Raw genomic sequence first — 18,450 nt, 5'->3', positions numbered from 1 at the left:
ATAGGTGAAAATCCATGAAGGAGAAACAGCACTGTACTGTACATTTTTAAAAATTATTTTTATAATTTGTATATATTCATTTTATCATTTTTTATATATTTAAACTTTTATAAATTCCCTCCACAGTCTTAGGAGTACTCGTGTCTTCTCTTTTTTTTTGCAGGTAAGAAACATAGTGATGGGCAGCTATTGGCTCTGCCTTTTCTTCTGTGTAAGGAGGTTTTTTATAAACTTCCATGACTCCGTCGATTGCATTTCTGAACTGCAAGCATGAATCATTTGGGGGTCCAATCTTCCGCCATTCTCTGAAGTTCTTTTGCTGTTTTTGCTAGGTTGAAATACGTTCTAGTTATAGGCTGACTTCTTCTTTCCCTAGATCCTCTTGTTCTTCTTCCTCACTTGCTGATTTCGTCATCTCTGTCTCATCTTCATCCGTTAACGAATTTGAGTGGGCTTCAATCAGGTTATTAACGCCCTCGGTATTCATATAGGTGAAGCCATCTCCCCAAGCAATTTTGTTAACTTCACTGCCTTATCTATTGCAGAGTGGTGGATTTCGCCAGGAGAGAATCCTTTATAATCGTGGACCGCTTCTGGCCCCAATTTCTTCCAGCTAGCTTTCAAAGTTTCTTTCTTCATCTCCTTTATGGCCTTCTGAATATTTTGGAGACATGTTGCAATAGTGTATCCACGCCAGTACTCCTTCAGCGAGACGTTATCATCTAGGTCCAAAGCTTCGACCAGGTATTGCAGGGAGTTTGTTGTAATGAGCGGCTTAAAAGCACGAATAACGCCCTGATCCATAGCCTGGATCAGCGATGTGGTGTTCGGCAGTAAGAATTCGATTTGTACGCCCTCATTCGACAGGTCGAATGCGTGACCTCTAGCGTTGTCCATTAGGAGAAGCACTTTGAATTTCAGTCCTTTTTCGGCGAGATTACTGTATATCGATCCCAGTTTTCAACTGGTTCTTTCCGAAAGGATGAAAAGGCAAGGTCAATCTTGGCGGAATTTGAACTCAGAATGTAATGATGGATGAAGTGCTGCTAAGCATTTTGCCCGGTGTGCTTATGATTCTGCCAGCTCGCCGTCCTCTAAATATATATAATAACTGAACATTGTTAGTGACACTTTGATGAGACAAACGACAAGTGCTAAACACACAATTACACTTTCAAGATCATGTACCGTATCTGTGAAGTTTAAGGTTCTATTAAATTCTGTATTATTCTGCTTTCGCAGTTGGCACTCACTTTATTGTGCGTACATGTGTATACATACTAATCTTCGTTTATTTAGGAGCCACCCAAAACCCAAAACAAAATCGGAGTCTTAAGATCAATTACACCTTTAGTATAAAGCGGAAATTAACTGATTCAGACAGGCAAACTTTACACTCATCCCAACAAGCAGTGTATGTTTTATATCTCAGAAGCTTATCAAATACTGTTTTCCAGGGTTCCTCTCTTAAATGAGCAATCAGAGCTGGTTTGAAGTTGTTTACATAGAAGATACAGCACGTCCGAATTCTTCAAACCTTTTGTCAGAAAATTTGGTGAGCCAAATATGGTGAGAGTCAGTTAAACAATAAAATCCTGAATATCTACTGAAATTTTAACTAAATTCAACTTCAGTAGTTATGAATTATTAGGAAAATATAAATATCAGTAATTTCTATTGTTCATTCAATTTTTTAAAGAATTTAGACATATTTACGAAACATGGTATTAATTTCCAAGTGGTTTCCCAGAAAACTTGTTTGAGATTCAATAATTCTGGTTTCTGAGGTTGATCAGCGACAGACAGTCATGATTTAATATATGGTAACAAGTTCTAGAATTTAGAACTTTCTCCAATAAATTAATAGTCATAAAGCATATGAGCTTACTTGCTAAACTTGCTCTTTTATTACTAATAAAAGGAGTATCCATCTAAACAAAATTCTGCTTGCATAAATCTTATTCAAATCTATACATATAAATTTGACATGGGCGATTCTTTCTTGTCTTGGGATTCACGGTCAAATGGCTGGGTGGAATTGCGCGAAAAATTACACAGATGTGTAGAATGATCCAGTGGTGATGCTGGGCTTTGTATTTTTTCATAGCTCCCAATGTTACTCTTGTGTTTATGAATGAGAAAGGAAGGGACCATAGATGAATAAGAAAGGAAGGGGTGATGTCATATTTGGTAGTGGGATGATGAAAATAGTACGCTGAAAAATAAATCAAACAGCGTTTCAACTCTATGTGAATATACGTATGTGTATGTAAAAGCGGGTATGTGAATGTGTGTGTGTGTGCATTTGTGTGTGTGTGTGTATGTGCGTGCGCGCGCGCAATGGAAGTGGGATTTTTTGTGAAGTCTATCTTTGTAGTGTTTCAGTTATTTGTTTTTCAGTTTCAGATGTCTTTTTTCTTTTGGTTTTTAAAGTTTGTGCGATATTTTTCAGTTAGTCTTGTTGTTTTTTTACCTTTGAAAATTTAAAAGATTTTTTACCTATTTTTTATTTCTGTTAATTTTTGTTTTATTTTTTATATTTGTTTCTGTTGTTTTGCATCTTTGTTTTGCATCGTTGTTCTCTTACTATTTGGGTTTGTTTTTATTTGGTTGAATCATGGTTGTTTTTTGTGTTGGCCAGTAATTTTTAGCTTTTTGACAGAAAAAATCATTCCAAAATTGTTTTTTTCACGTAAGCGTGCCCAAACAAGTCGAATGCTTACACAGAGCAGGTTTTACAGCTACATCATCCAAACCAACCGGGTGAAACCGGGCTTAGCTGCTATTTGTGGTTATAAAATATACTTCGCTTTGCTCTTTTTCCTGCTGCAGAAAGATATGTTCGTGTTCATAGTAACAAAAATCATTTAAATCGATTTCAAATTTTAGGATTTTATCTAATTTGCGCAACTTTTCTTTTCTAATTTATTTTTTTCCAAAGGAGTCTGACTCGTATAATATTCTATGAAGTTGGATTCTAAAATAATTCATCAATTTTAGGTGTATTATTAACGAAATCTGAATGATCTTTTTAAAGTAATGTATTCTTTATTTGATATTATTGCCTCTATTTTATCAGTTATGCCCTCTTTTAAATTTTGTCATAGCAGTGATTTAAGCCTTTAATTTCTTCATCAAATTCTATGCATTTGAAAATATCACTTTGTGTTAATTCATTAATTTTATTTTCAGGCTAACCAAAGTTAGTTTTGAATTGTATAAAATATTAATTGAACCTTTGATGATTTTTATCTGCTTTTGTGAAACTCAATTGTCGTTCTTGTGGAATATTTGCTAATAATACAAGTTAATCCAAGTTGTCGATCGTAAATACCAGGTCTCTTACAAAAGACTTTATTTTCCGATTTTTTCCATGCTAGAAAACTTTGTAAAGGCTTTTTAACGATGTGGGAGTGTAGAAAGTTATAAAAATACTCTTGGTAAGAGAATGTAAAGCATTGATGCAATATAGTAGGCGTGGGCTTCGTGGGTTACGCGAGGTACAGATGCAGTCTTTAGTTGCAGTGACTGTTGTGTTGCGGACAGAAAGGCTGGAGAAACGTTTGTCGGTTGATAACAGACGGCAACTCGTTCCAGGAATTAATTAGTAGCATTAATTTTCTGTACACTTACAGTTAAGTCCCTTTGCAGTTTGACGTTAGAACATCCTTAGAAAAATGATTTGTCACTTGTTTAGTCCAATTGAAGAGTCGATTGTAATATACATGGTGGTGGTGGAGAAAATGCCTGCCAACTAATTTAAGGAAGATTTTATTTATCTGAACTTAATATTTAAGAGAAAAGGGCTATAGACCAAATAACTTTACTCTGTTGCTATTGTAACGAACTTAATGTGGGAATATCCTCGTGCACTTTTGGGGTGCACAAAGCAATCACTCACTAGCCGTTGCTTAAATAATCCAGAATTCTACCAGTCAGAAACAACAAGACGCAGACGTAAAATATACATATAACTACTTTATTCTCTTTCTTGGTAAACAATAACAATAAGTGTGTTATCTGATGTCCTAGGTTCGGGCGCGCACCGCTATAAGTTAATAGATTGTAATATTTACAATGTCCAGCCCAAAAACAGAAAGGGGTCAAAATGGCGTCGAACAGGGAAGTTGAAATGTGGTCGGCAACAATTTGGTTAAAGGTATTTCGGCCGACTGCTGCTAGAATCAAGCCCTGACGGAGAGAGAATATACGTGTGACCGTCGCCTTCAATCGCTGGTTCCCAAGTCATTGGCTGCTGCTGCTAGCGGTCAAACGTTCTACTACGACCCCCTTGCCTCGCTAACTGCTACGTAGGCAATAGGGTCGTGCTACCGGTGGTTCGCGCATGCGCGAGAGGGGCCTTCCTTTCTGTGCCTTGGTAAAGGTACTAACACGCGCGAAATACAAATGGGCGGTGCGCGAGCGCGCGCCGTTGTCGGATCACTACAGGCTCCCCTCCAGTGCGTACGCACGAAAGGAAACTTATTGTAGTGACTGCAAAACTCAAGGTGGACACCAGATAACCAAATAGCACACAATAATATAATGGCAAAAATTTATAACATACACAAGAAATTTACTAAAGGAAAAAGAGAAAAAATACTCAACAATGAGCAAAAATCAAGAGTGCATGCATGAAAGTGTATACGTCACAAAGTATAGAACCTTCCGCTGTAGGGAGCGGAGGGAATGCAAAACTCACAGTCAATAAACCTAAACGAAATTAAAATCCAACTTCTCTAAAGGTAGTTGATCCTGCGAAATAGCAGTTAAATCAATTGCTGCAGGAGAGGAAATGGAATTGACAGAAGCTCGCTAGTAACACAAAAGGCAAAAGTGCAAACATGCTGGTGTGATGCGCGACACAGATAATTTTCTGTTAATTACGTGACCAACAGTGGTCTAACAGGGAAAATAATTACGCCTATAAATCGGCGCAGCGCATTTGAACATCCGACGTCTATGAGTCGGGAAAAGAACTAAGCTAAACGCAAAACGTGTTGCAAAAACAAGGCAATACACGTGCGAAGCAAGGCGCATGAAATGCAATAAGGGCTTGCCAGACCGAAAAAACAGCAATGAATATGCCAGTGGTTAGGCGATTATATGCCTCGTTCGTACAGGAACAAAGGTATGACATGCTGGCGCGTTATAATGAACAAACAACCCTCTCTATGTATTCGTGACCGACCTAGGGTCTATAGAAATGAGGGGTGTCCACAAAAGGCAAATTCAGCATGAAAAAAAAACAAGCGAGAAAAGTATGTGTGACGTATGTATGTGAGAGAGAGCATTTATGTGTGTGTACGTGTGTGCGACAGAAATACATACAAGGTGAATGCGAGCAAAATATAAAAAAAATATACAGCGCATAGAAAAAAAATGTCTCTCAAGGCCATTCCAGACAAGAATTAATTTACCAGTCTGTAATAGCCTGATGTACAATAGCAGTTCGTTCTGTAACAGAAATGTTGAAATCACAAAATGCAGATGCCGGTTGAACACAATGTGTAGCGGTTGTGGCTTCAATGCTGTGACAGGTTAACTGGAACAGAAGAATCTCGTAGATAGACGGTACTGTTTATCCTTGGTGTGCATATGCACAAAACAGCGTGCACGCTAAAGTTCCGCGAGTTGCTATGTACATCTTGGTGGAGGTCGACGGTGTTGAAAGGCGACGTTGGTGGTGGAAGGCGACTGTAGTGGACTTGGGACAACATCGTTCTTAGTGATGATGGCGACGAAGATAGCGACGACGTGAAGTAGAAAGACGACGATGATGATGACGAAGGTGGAGAAAAGGCATCGAATATATGATGGCGTCCGTCATCATGGCTGTAGAAGAAGAAAGAGGCTCCTTCTACAACTGTTTGTAGTGGCCGGAAACAAATCGTCGTAAGATGAATGCATAGAGTTAAATCGTGTTCCGACTTCGCAGAAAAACTGGATTTTTTTGTTGATAAGTGATCTCTGGTTTTAGACCAGAATCACGTCGGGGGTCACCACTGAAAGGAACTTCGATGTGAGTTGTGAATATCTTCGTGCACTCTTGGGGTGCACAAAGCAATCACTCACTAGCCGTTGCTTAAATAATCCAGAATTCTACCAGTCAGAAACAACAAGACGCAGACGTAAAATATACATATAACTACTTTATTCTCTTTCTTGGTAAACAATAACAATAAGTGTGTTATCTGATGTCCTAGGTTCGGGCGCGCACCGCTATAAGTTAATAGATTGTAATATTTACAATGTCCAGCCCAAAAACAGAAAGGGGTCAAAATGGCGTCGAACAGGAAGTTGAAATGTGGTCGGCAACAATTTGGTTAAAGGTATTTCGGCCGACTGCTGCTAGAATCAAGCCCTGACGGAGAGAGAATATACGTGTGACCGTCGCCTTCAATCGCTGGTTCCCAAGTCATTGGCTGCTGCTGCTAGCGGTCAAACGTTCTACGACCCCCTTGCCTCGCTAACTGCTACGTAGGCAATAGGGTCGTGCTACCGGTGGTTCGCGCATGCGCGAGAGGGGCCTTCCTTTCTGTGCCTTGGTAAAGGTACTAACACGCGCGAAATACAAATGGGCGGTGCGCGAGCGCGCGCCGTTGTCGGATCACTACAGGCTCCCCTCCAGTGCGTACGCACGAAAGGAAACTTATTGTAGTGACTGCAAAACTCAAGGTGGACACCAGATAACCAAATAGCACACAATAATATAATGGCAAAAATTTATAACATACACAAGAAATTTACTAAGGAAAAAGAGAAAAAATACTCAACAATGAGCAAAAATCAAGAGTGCATGCATGAAAGTGTATACGTCACAAAGTATAGAACCTTCCGCTGTAGGAGCGGAGGGAATGCAAAACTCACAGTCAATAAACCTAAACGAAATTAAAATCCAACTTCTCTAAAGGTAGTTGATCCTGCGAAATAGCAGTTAAATCAATTGCTGCAGGAGAGGAAATGGAATTGACAGAAGCTCGCTAGTAACACAAAAGGCAAAAGTGCAAACATGCTGGTGTGATGCGCGACACAGATAATTTTCTGTTAATTACGTGACCAACAGTGGTCTAACAGGGAAAATAATTACGCCTATAAATCGGCGCAGCGCATTTGAACATCCGACGTCTATGAGTCGGGAAAAGAACTAAGCTAAACGCAAAACGTGTTGCAAAAACAAGGCAATACACGTGCGAAGCAAGGCGCATGAAATGCAATAAGGGCTTGCCAGACCGAAAAAACAGCAATGAATATGCCAGTGGTTAGGCGATTATATGCCTCGTTCGTACAGGAACAAAGGTATGACATGCTGGCGCGTTATAATGAACAAACAACCCTCTCTATGTATTCGTGACCGACCTAGGGTCTATAGAAATGAGGGGTGTCCACAAAAGGCAAATTCAGCATGAAAAAAAAACAAGCGAGAAAAGTATGTGTGACGTATGTATGTGAGAGAGAGCATTTATGTGTGTGTACGTGTGTGCGACAGAAATACATACAAGGTGAATGCGAGCAAAATATAAAAAAATATACAGCGCATAGAAAAAAAATGTCTCTCAAGGCCATTCCAGACAAGAATTAATTTACCAGTCTGTAATAGCCTGATGTACAATAGCAGTTCGTTCTGTAACAGAAATGTTGAAATCACAAAATGCAGATGCCGGTTGAACACAATGTGTAGCGGTTGTGGCTTCAATGCTGTGACAGGTTAACTGGAACAGAAGAATCTCGTAGATAGACGGTGCTGTTTATCCTTGGTGTGCATATGCACAAAACAGCGTGCACGCTAAAGTTCCGCGAGTTGCTGGAGGTCGACGGTGTTGAAAGGCGACGTTGGTGGTGGAAGGCGACTGTAGTGGACTTGGGACAACATCGTTCTTAGTGATGATGGCGACGAAGATAGCGACGACGATGATGATGACGAAGGTGGAGAAAAGGCATCGAATATATGATGGCGTCCGTCATCATGGCTGTAGAAGAAGAAAGAGGCTCCTTCTACAACTGTTTGTAGTGGCCGGAAACAAATCGTCGTAAGATGAATGCGTAGAGTTAAATCGTGTTCCGACTTCGCAGAAAAACTGGATTTTTTTGTTGATAAGTGATCTCTGGTTTTAGACCAGAATCACGTCGGGGGTCACCACTGAAAGGAACTTCGATGTGAGTTGTGAATATCTTCGTGCACTCTTGGGGTGCACAAAGCAATCACTCACTAGCCGTTGCTTAAATAATCCAGAATTCTACCAGTCAGAAACAACAAGACGCAGACGTAAAATATACATATAACTACTTTATTCTCTTTCTTGGTAAACAATAACAATAAGTGTGTTATCTGATGTCCTAGGTTCGGGCGCGCACCGCTATAAGTTAATAGATTGTAATATTTACAATGTCCAGCCCAAAAACAGAAAGGGGTCAAAATGGCGTCGAACAGGGAAGTTGAAATGTGGTCGGCAACAATTTGGTTAAAGGTATTTCGGCCGACTGCTGCTAGAATCAAGCCCTGACGGAGAGAGAATATACGTGTGACCGTCGCCTTCAATCGCTGGTTCCCAAGTCATTGGCTGCTGCTGCTAGCGGTCAAACGTTCTACGACCCCCTTGCCTCGCTAACTGCTACGTAGGCAATAGGGTCGTGCTACCGGTGGTTCGCGCATGCGCGAGAGGGGCCTTCCTTCTGTGCCTTGGTAAAGGCACTAACACGCGCGAAATACAAATGGGCGGTGCGCGAGCGCGCACCGTTGTCGGATCACTACACTATGTTACTTTCAATTTGAAAGGTTCCGGCTGCGTTATAAGCAATCTGCTCTTTGAACTCATTTCCTTCTAGGGATTTGTAGAAAAGCGTTGCTCTGTCAAATATTATCTTACAAGAGGATAGTTCACACTGTTTTCTAGGATCTTACACAGTAATGGTAGCACTCAGTGTTAATATAGGCCAGTCTCTCATTGGGTTTACTGAAAGCTTTGTATGAAAATGTCTAAATCTAGCGTGACGTCTAAGTCGTTGATGGGTTGAGTTTGTTTCCATTGCGAAGCTAAACCCAAAAGATTTAAAGCTTAGATGATAACTTTCCTCTAGTTATTCAGGTGTATTCATTGTGTTCTTAAGCAAGACACTTTATTTTTACGTTGCTCCAATTCACTCAGCTGGCAAAAATGAGTAGTACTTGTAATTCAAAAGGGCTAGTCTTGTCACATTCTGCGTCACGCTGAATCTCCACGAGAACTACGTTGCAGTTGGGTGCTCGTTTGAACAGCACCTTGATTGTATGCTTTCGTGTATCTTGCGAGCCCGGATCGGTTTGCCACCGCATAGACCGCATATCAAATTAGCAGCTAGAAATTGGTCATTCGTACATACATGCATACATACGTACATATGTGTTTGTGTATATATATTTAGTGAAGGCGTGTGACCTAGCGGTTAGTGGCATTCGGCTCACGATCGTAAAGTCGTGAGTTCAATTCCCGGCGACTCATTGTGTCCTTGAGTAAGACACTTTTTCACGTTGTTCCAGTCCACTCAGCTGGCAAAAATGAGTAGTATCTGTATTTCAAAAGTGGCCAGCCTTGTCACATTCTGCGTCGCCCTGAATCTCCTTGAGAACTACATTAAGGGTGTACGTGTCTGTGGAATGCTCAGCCACTTGCACATTAATTTCACGAACAAGCCGTTCCGTTGATCGTATCAGCTGGGACCCTTGTCGTAACCGACGGAGTGCTAAGAGAGAGATATATTTAGATACAAACATACAAATTTACACATGTAAATGTATCTACGTATAGAAATGAGTGTGTGTGTGTTTGTGTAAGTGTAAACCATATTTATTTAAACGGTATATCATCCTTAAATACAATGCTGGTTATATGACATCACAACGGAATACTTCTTTGTCTAAAATGCAAGCAAAACCAAATTCTTTGATGATATATATTTTCGAAATCAGTTATATCTTCTGACATCTTGCTCTTTCTTTATGAGATTGATTATAGTTTGATTAGGGTTATTAAAATAAGTCGGCGGCACTTCCATGAAAAATTTCTTCTGAAATTCGCTGAAACAACCAATCTGCTTTTGATAGATGGCGGTTGAAGGGGCATGTACACCTGTAGTCTCCAAGATGGAAGGTTTGTCAATTCTAAGTATTTCCTGCTCTCCGGCAAGTGTATTCCACCAGAAGTTGAAGAGATTTCAAATGAGTGCGGTACAATGGGAGATGCCGTACCATTACATCCAAAAACAGTTTCCATATTGCTCCCTGCAAGTTCCTCATCAGTTCTACGATCAAGCCTGAAAGTTTTAGAATTGTTGGGATATAAATGCAAGCCATTGGTTGAATGCGCCTATTCGCATTAATGTGCCAACAATTTTAGAACATTCAGACTTGAGTAGAAGTGATGAAAAAGCGCTCAGACTGAGTAACTTCTTTCCCATGATAATACGGAAAGTGTCTTTTGTTATGGACTCTTTCAGCATGTATTACTTTTTCTTTTATATACAAGCCTTGAAATTTATAACATGGGATGAAAACTGACCGTCAAGTAGTGGTAAGCGATAATTGAAGTTAAGTTATACTTTTATTGTGGATATTAGCAATGTATATGAAACCAGACAGCAATAATCAATAGACTTAAACCATGTTTTAGGCTCCTGGCTATAGTTATTAGATAAAATTAAGGAGCTCCAATCGGTAGTGACGTAGCTGAAATATTTGTCGCTCTGGGTAGCCCTTGAGTTTGTTGCTCCTCGCTCCTATAAAGGCTTATACAGCAAACTTGAAAGTGCCTCCCCTCATAAAAGCGTCGTCCAGGGCGGACTGCTCCCTGCCGTTCATTACGCTACTGATAATTGACAATAGCTCGGAATATTAAAGATATAAAATATTTATTTATCATTGCTGCATCTTTTCGACACTATGTAAAGAAGTGATACTCAGTTCACAGAATGCTGAAAGATTAAATCGATCTCTGTATGAATTAAACTCAGAAAGTTCAGCTAGTCGTTTCTTTATTGAAAAATTGCAATTCTTTCATTCATTTCATGGCTTAAAACCTGTTACAACTTACTTTCTAAGATACAATTACTTTTCTGTAATACAGAACTTATTGCTGTTATAATCGTAATTTGCTTTGTCTTCAGCTGCGGCAACATCTTTCAGTTGAATTCTGTTTATTACAGTAATGAAAATCCTTTGAACCTATTTCATATTTTAGAAATGTAATTAATGCAACTCTTCTCTCCCAGCTTTCTGAGGGAATTTACTCTGACTTTTATAATATTCCATTCAGTAAGGCCTAAAAATTTACAATAATTTCATGTGCAGTATTGTAGAGCTTACATAAATCATTTTAGACGTAATATAATCTTCATTTAATAATATTAATTACTTACACGGGCGCAAGGTCACAAATTTGTTTGAAGCAGTTAGTCGATTAAATCGACCACAGTATTTGAATAGCGCTTTATTTTATCAACAGCGGGAGGATGAAAGTCAAAGTTGACCCCGATAGGATTTGAACTCAAAACACAGAAGTAACAGAATACCGCAGTGTATTATATCCAATGCACTACTGATACTACCCATACTATTATTCCACGTCCTCTCTTAATTTAACAATACAGCCTTCATTTAATCAATAATAGACTCTATTAAATGTTCTCGTAGCAGTGATTTAAGCTTCTCATTTTCTTCTATGCATTTGAACGCATCTCTTTGTGCCAGTTCATTAATTTTATTTTCATGTAAACTAAAACTATTTTATTAATTATATAAATAAATCAATTTTATATTTGATGAGTTTATCTGCCTTTATGAAAGTCAATTGCCTTTCTTTCTTGTAGTGCGTTTGATTATAATGCAAGTTCATCCAAAATTTCGATCATAAATTTCAAGTTTATTATAAATGCTTTGTTTCCCAACCATTTTCTCCCGCCTGAAAACTCTTATCTTCGATGGAAAACGTATAAGGAGCTGGATAAGTCCTCCATATAGCTTTATCAGGTGTTCTACTTCAGGAAAACTGTCTTGAGCCAAAAATACTATCTGTTCTGAATTCTGACTATTTCAATGTCTAGTTCTGTTTGAATAGCTGTATGACATTTTTCATGTTTAAAAAATCAAACTTATAAAAAGTAACATAAAACTGGCCCCCAATTCTCGAAGTGACCTATTTTATTGATTTCACCTATGGCATCATATAAAACTAGTAATCAATGACTCAACCAATGCTAAATTAAACCGTCTGGAAATTGTTGAATTAATCTTCTCACAATTCCAGATTTCGTTCAAACATAGTATTCGCTCCGTCAGTGCACATTACAGTAAAATTTATTAGCTATTGAGTCAAATCTGCATAGTTTTACGTTGGTCGTAATATATAACTATTTCCTGTTTCTCTTGCTCTTCATTCTATCACATCAAGAAACGCCGCTTGTTTATCAACGAACAATCACCAAATAATTCACGTTTGAAAAATTATAAACATAGAATTACTTGAAATGAATGTGGTTTTACATATATATATATATATATTTAGAAGGTTGATTGTTATGGCTAGGCAGAGAGTGACCATTGGCTTCACACCTATAAACCTATAAAACGCTTAATATTTCTCGTTTAGCTCGATGATATCTTCTATAGCGAGAACTTCAGAAAATCTCAAATGAAAAACGATCCCTGAATTTATTCCATTCTTTTACGTCGTTCTCTAAGAATCTTAATGGTAGTTTTCTTTTTACTAAACTGTAATGTTAAAAATAATACTACGTAGTTCGAAATATATTTTATTAATGTTATCAAAAGCTGTAATTAGAGTTTAGATGAAAAGAAAAAAAAACCAAGAAGCTCAATTTAGCTCATTTACAATATTTGTATGAGAATTTGATACAAAATAGTTATTTATTTACTTACGTATTTTTTCATGTATTTATTCTATTTAGTTATTATATTTTGTTTCCAGAGAAGTTTTCTGAACTTTCTTTTCCGAGTTCACATGTAGCAATTTTATTTTGAAATTCAGAAGAAATATCAATTTTCTTTTTATTATAAAGATTCCCTGTTGTGCTTTATTCACACAATGAGAGCTGCTAATTTCTGAATTTTAACAACAAATTCATTATATTTTTAAAGAAATTATTGTGCTTGCTCATAATTTCAATAACCGAGTGATATATTCATAATTTTAGGATAAAAAAACTCCCTTGTCCGTTACTACTGAAGAAATATTTTCGGCATTTGTAGCATTGGAACCAATGGCTACAGATTGCATCACTTTATTGTATAAGCAATAACAAGTGTAAGTAATTTTATTACACTTTCTTCTGAGAGCCCAATTTGTTACTCTACTGGTCTTGAGGTATGTTCAATTGTTACGCTCTGTTAATCTCAGCTATGGAACGAAGTCAAAGACAATCGAAATTGTAAACATATAATGATAATGTTAATAAGATTTATTAATTTGTGCTTCGAAACAGAAAAAAAAAGAGAATTTATAAAACGTGAAAATTCTCCGGATTTCCTTATCAATATAAAATTGATTTCAAATTTTGGCGCAAGGTCAGAAAGTTCGGCAGGTGGAGGTAAATCGATTACATCGACCCCAATACTCAACCGCTAAGCATTTTACCCGGCGTGCTAATGATTCTGTCACACACTACAATATATAATTAATGTAAGAATGCTAATATACTAATGTTAAAATGGCATTTTTTATATATTCAGGTTGTAAATTGTAAATTCCGATGTATATCAAAATAAGGAAAATTTTACGAGGTTTAATATGGTATGCAACTTTACAGCGTAACATCAATATATTAATTTTAAATTAAAAATAAACTTTTATGCGTAATTTACGTCGCCACTTAATTAAAAAACGATTTGCAAAATTTCATTTTTTTTATTGCCATATTGACTAATATAAAGATATGATAATTTGCATGCTGTTACAATTTTTAAGTTACTTAATAGTTGTGATGGGTAAGGGACAAAACTTAACACCAGAAACCAGAGCGAGGATCATTCAGCTTAGTAGGCTGAAATGGTCGTATAAAGCTATTTCAAACGAAGTTGGATGCTCTAAAACAACCATCTACAATACTGTCCATCCTTATTAAGAACTTATGATTATAAAGACTGCTCTCGACTTATGCAATCAAAATAAATAAATAAATAAACCGGCAAAAAGGGATAGATACATTCATAGACTGTCCCTACATTAAAAACGAAAAATGACCATTGTTGACATTTTGAAAGAAATTCGGCAAAAATATGGATTTATCATTGAGTGTCCACCATAAAAACCGTCTGAAAGGATTTGGACTTCTAGGAAGAATCTCTCACAAAATGCCATACATTTCTTTAAAAACTCGATGCGCTCGAATGCAGTTCGTAAAAGAGCATTTGAATTGGATTCCAACAGATTGGTCGAATGTGTTGTGGTCGGACGAGTCAAAGTTCAACTTGTTCGGCAGTGATGGCAGGAAGTGTGTAAGAAGGCGTATAGGCGAAGAATGTCATCCAGAATGCATTCAACCTACAATTAAGTGTGATATTATGGGGGTGCATGTCTAGAAAAGGCGTCGGTGCTATAATCCCAATCAAGGGCATTATGGATAGTAAGTCCTATCTTGAAATATTGGATAAAACTATGCTTCCATACGCCCGAAAGCATTTGGGCCGATCTTGGACTTTCCAGCATGGCAACGACCCGAAACACACCTCGCACCTTGTCAGAGATTGCATTAGGACTAAGAGAGTTCGTTGACGCAGTGGCCGGCGCAGTCACCCGACCTAAATCCCATCGAAAATCTTTGATAAAGGTTGGGTAGAGCTATGCAAAGTAGTAAGCCAAAGAATAAGGATAATTTTTTAAAAACATTATTAAAAAAATCCTAGGAACATTGATAAATGATCTGAACAATTTTATGTTTTTCAGATTCAAAGTTGTATTAAGTAATTTTGGATAACCAACCAAATACTGATTATGTGAGCTTATTGTTTTTTGTTGATCTCAGAAAAAACTTCTTAAAGCAAAAACTGAAATTTTACAAATCGTTCTTAAATTAATTGACGCTATAAATCATGATAATTAAAATTTATTTTTAATTTAAAATTAATGTGTTGATGTTACGCTGTAAAGTTGTGAAATTTTCTTTATTTTGATATACATCTTAATTCACAATTTACAGCTTGAATACATAAAAAATGCCATTTTAACATTAGTACACTAGCGTACTTAAATTAAATGGCGCCATTGTGTGTGTGTATATATATATATATACATACACACACACATACTTATAAACATATTGACTTACGGTGAACAAAAGTCGGGATGCGTGGCGTTCATGAATTAAATATTGAAAAAAAACGTACATAGGACAGACACAAAAGTTTTTCGCTTTTTAGTTTTTAATGCATTTTTTATTATATGTATATATAATGTTGTAGCGTGAGTACGACACCCCCTGACGAGAATAGACGGGACCACTACATATAAATAGTAGCGGTCTAACGTAGTGCAGTGTCCGAAACTTTCAGAATTGTGAGTTTATGTCGAACAACTGCTGTCACGTCTAGGAAGTGTACAACTGTCAACCGAGTCAATAATAAAGATTGTTCCACCTGAACAGGGAAAGGAACGTCTGTTTTCTTTGTGTAGTGGCTGTGGCGAAAAATGTGGTGTGGAAGACACGCATGAAAGGATTAGTGACAGGTCTCTTCATCTCCGGCCTTAGTTCGGGGAATTTTTTTATTTTCCATCTTAAAAGGAAACTAAGGCTGGAAAGGAGGCGCTTGTCACTCAGTATATATGAGAAAAGATGGCAAGCATGTTGAGCGTGAATGTGTATGCTTGAGTGAGAACATAAGTCTCATAAAGGGATCAGTGTGGAACATGGGTTTTGGTGTCACACCCTCCCCTCAACCCGTCATTGTTATATCATCCCTTATTCGTATATATTATCATAAATTTTTAATTAATGCTTATCATTTTGTTATTTCATCAGGTTCCCCGACCCCTTGTCTGTCCCCTCTTTATCTCAACCCTTGTGGTTAATAAAGAACCAATTCGTAGTTTTGTCTTCGAAATCCCGGTACAGTTATAGTTAGTATGTTGGAAATACTGATTGTTGATTCGTTGTGTGTTTGTTGGTGCCGCTGTTTCTATTTTGTATTGTTACTGTTACAGTGTATTCTTTATCTATCGTTGACAATATCAACCATACTACGATATTGGAAGCGTGAGGATATAACATTTGGCGACGAGGATTTTTCGATGCTCACATAGGTTATTTGACAATTTGTGCGTCATACAAATTGTTAAATTATGGAGACCCTATTAGCTGCAGTAATACAACTTCAAGAGAAACAACTACAGGAGTTGCAGAAGCAAAAATGACAACATCAGCAGTCAATTGAGTTACATTTAAGGAAGTCAGAAAATTCAGTAAGTTCGTTTACGCCAGAAGGCGTGGCGAACTCGATTTCTGAATTCACTTATAATCTGGGGGAGGGTAGTACATTTCCTGTGTACTATAGAATGTACGAGGAAAATTTTAACAAAAATTGTAAGTCATGTTCGGATGAGGAGAAAGTGAAGCTATTACTACGCAAGGTAGCTCCGGCCGAGCATGAACGCTACTCTAACTTTATATTGTCCAAAACGTCGAGTGAGTTTAGCTTCCAAGAAACTATTGAATTACTCTCAAAGATCTTTTGTAACAAAATTTCGCTATTTAACACTCGAATGAAGTGTTGGAACTAAACAAAAAATTACGATGAGTACTTATTACATACGCCGGAGTAGCCAACCGTATGTGTGAAAGCTTTAAACTCCAAGAACTCACTCGGGATATGTTTAAATCCTTTATCTTCGTACAAGTCCTTACGGCAACCGAAGATAGAGATATTCCGGCAAGAATTCTCTCAAAAATGGTGCAAGCAATCAAAAACTTAACCCTACAGGTCATTGCAGAAGAATGCCAAACAATGGTAAACCTGAAGCACGACGTGAGAAAAATTCAAGAGAAACATTCCGCAAAAATACAGATGCGTCGACCCAGAAAGTACAACCAAACAAGAGAGCCAGGCTCCAGGCCATGTTACGGATGCAAAGGCCTACACTTCAGAAAAGAGTGTCAGTTTAAAAACCGAAAATGTTATAGTTGTCAGAAATTTGGTCACAAGAGCTCACACTACAGGACAAGATTATGAGGATCGAACGCAAAAAGTTCTAAGGTGTTTTCAGCAGAAAGTGAATACGACACGTAAAAATAAATGGTACAAATATTAAATTAGTTGAATACGGGTAGTGATATTTCAATCATAAATGCGGATATATGGAAGAAAATTGGGAAACCGAGGTTACGTAAAACGGCGAAAATTGACGGGCGATAAATTACATTTCATGGCGAAATGTGTACAGACGTCACATTTCGAGGAGAAACACGCGAAGTAAAAATGTTCATTGTGCAGAATATAATCAAACTGTTTGGTACAGATTGGTTGAAGGTATTTAACTTATGGCACCTACCCATAAGTCTCTACTGCAAAAAACATAAATCGTTGTTCCGTTAAAAATGAATCGTCTGAGGAATTGAGGAGAAAACTGAAAAAGATGTTTCCTCAAGTACTATAGGAAGACTTGGGTTTATGTAAGAAGACTGAAGCCTGCTTTCGAGTTAGTGAAAACGCTGTGCCTGTATTTAAATCTAGCAGGAAAGTACCGTTCGTGGCAACTGAAATCGTGAATGAAGAGTTGGACAGACTGGAAAAGAGTGGAATCATCAAAAAGGTGGATTACTCTAAGTGGGCGTTAAAAAGAAAAACAATAAGATTAGGCTGTGTGCTGATTTCTCTACAGGATTGAACGACTGCTTAAAGACATACCACCGTCCACTCCCGACCTAGAGAACATTTTCGCAAAATTAAATGGTGGAAAAATTTTCTCCAAATTGGATCTGTCTGACGCTTATTCACAAATTAAAGTAAATGACAAATGCTCAAAGTATCTGGCAATAAATACACATAAAGGATTGTACAGATATACCCGATTGCCTTTTGGATTAAAAGTTGCACTTGCGATATTTCAGTAGATGATGGACGCTATGTTACCTGATTGTGAATTTGCAATCCCTTTAAGAGTAATTCGCACGAACATGTGGAGCATATAAAAGCTGTGTTCCAGAAAATTAAGGAGTATGGGTTCACTTTGAGTGAAGAAAAATGCGAATTATTTTTGCTTCAAATTAAGTACTTAGGACAAATAATTAATAAAAATGGTAGACAGCCTGACCCGTCGAGGGCAGATGCAATAAAGGATATAAGATATAAGAATGAAATCTGTAGGCGATGAGTATATTACAAAAATGAAAGAAACTTTAAAGAATAAGTAGACTAAAAATACAAATTCGAGTAGTCTCTCAATATGCGACGATATTCTGATGTATGTG

General features: G+C 37.5%; 2 long non-coding RNA genes across 2 annotated transcripts; one reads left to right on the top strand and one right to left on the bottom strand.

The window, feature by feature from the left end:
- Positions 1 to 8,083: 8,083 nt before the first annotated feature.
- On the bottom strand, positions 8,084 to 16,386 carry LOC118766293. The gene is made up of 3 exons (XR_005002208.1): positions 16,375 to 16,386; positions 12,570 to 12,575; positions 8,084 to 8,753 (listed from the first exon to the last, which is right to left on the bottom strand). It is a non-coding gene; the product is annotated as an uncharacterized LOC118766293 (long non-coding RNA).
- Positions 15,357 to 17,804, top strand: LOC118766291. The gene is made up of 3 exons (XR_005002207.1): positions 15,357 to 15,369; positions 16,710 to 16,716; positions 17,603 to 17,804. It is a non-coding gene; the product is annotated as an uncharacterized LOC118766291 (long non-coding RNA).
- The last annotated feature ends 646 nt before the right edge of the window (positions 17,805 to 18,450 follow it).

Source organism: Octopus sinensis, linkage group LG1, assembly GCF_006345805.1.
Source record: "Octopus sinensis linkage group LG1, ASM634580v1, whole genome shotgun sequence".
NCBI lineage: Eukaryota > Metazoa > Mollusca > Cephalopoda > Octopoda > Octopodidae > Octopus > Octopus sinensis.
This window is presented reverse-complemented; position numbering and strand designations above follow the sequence as displayed.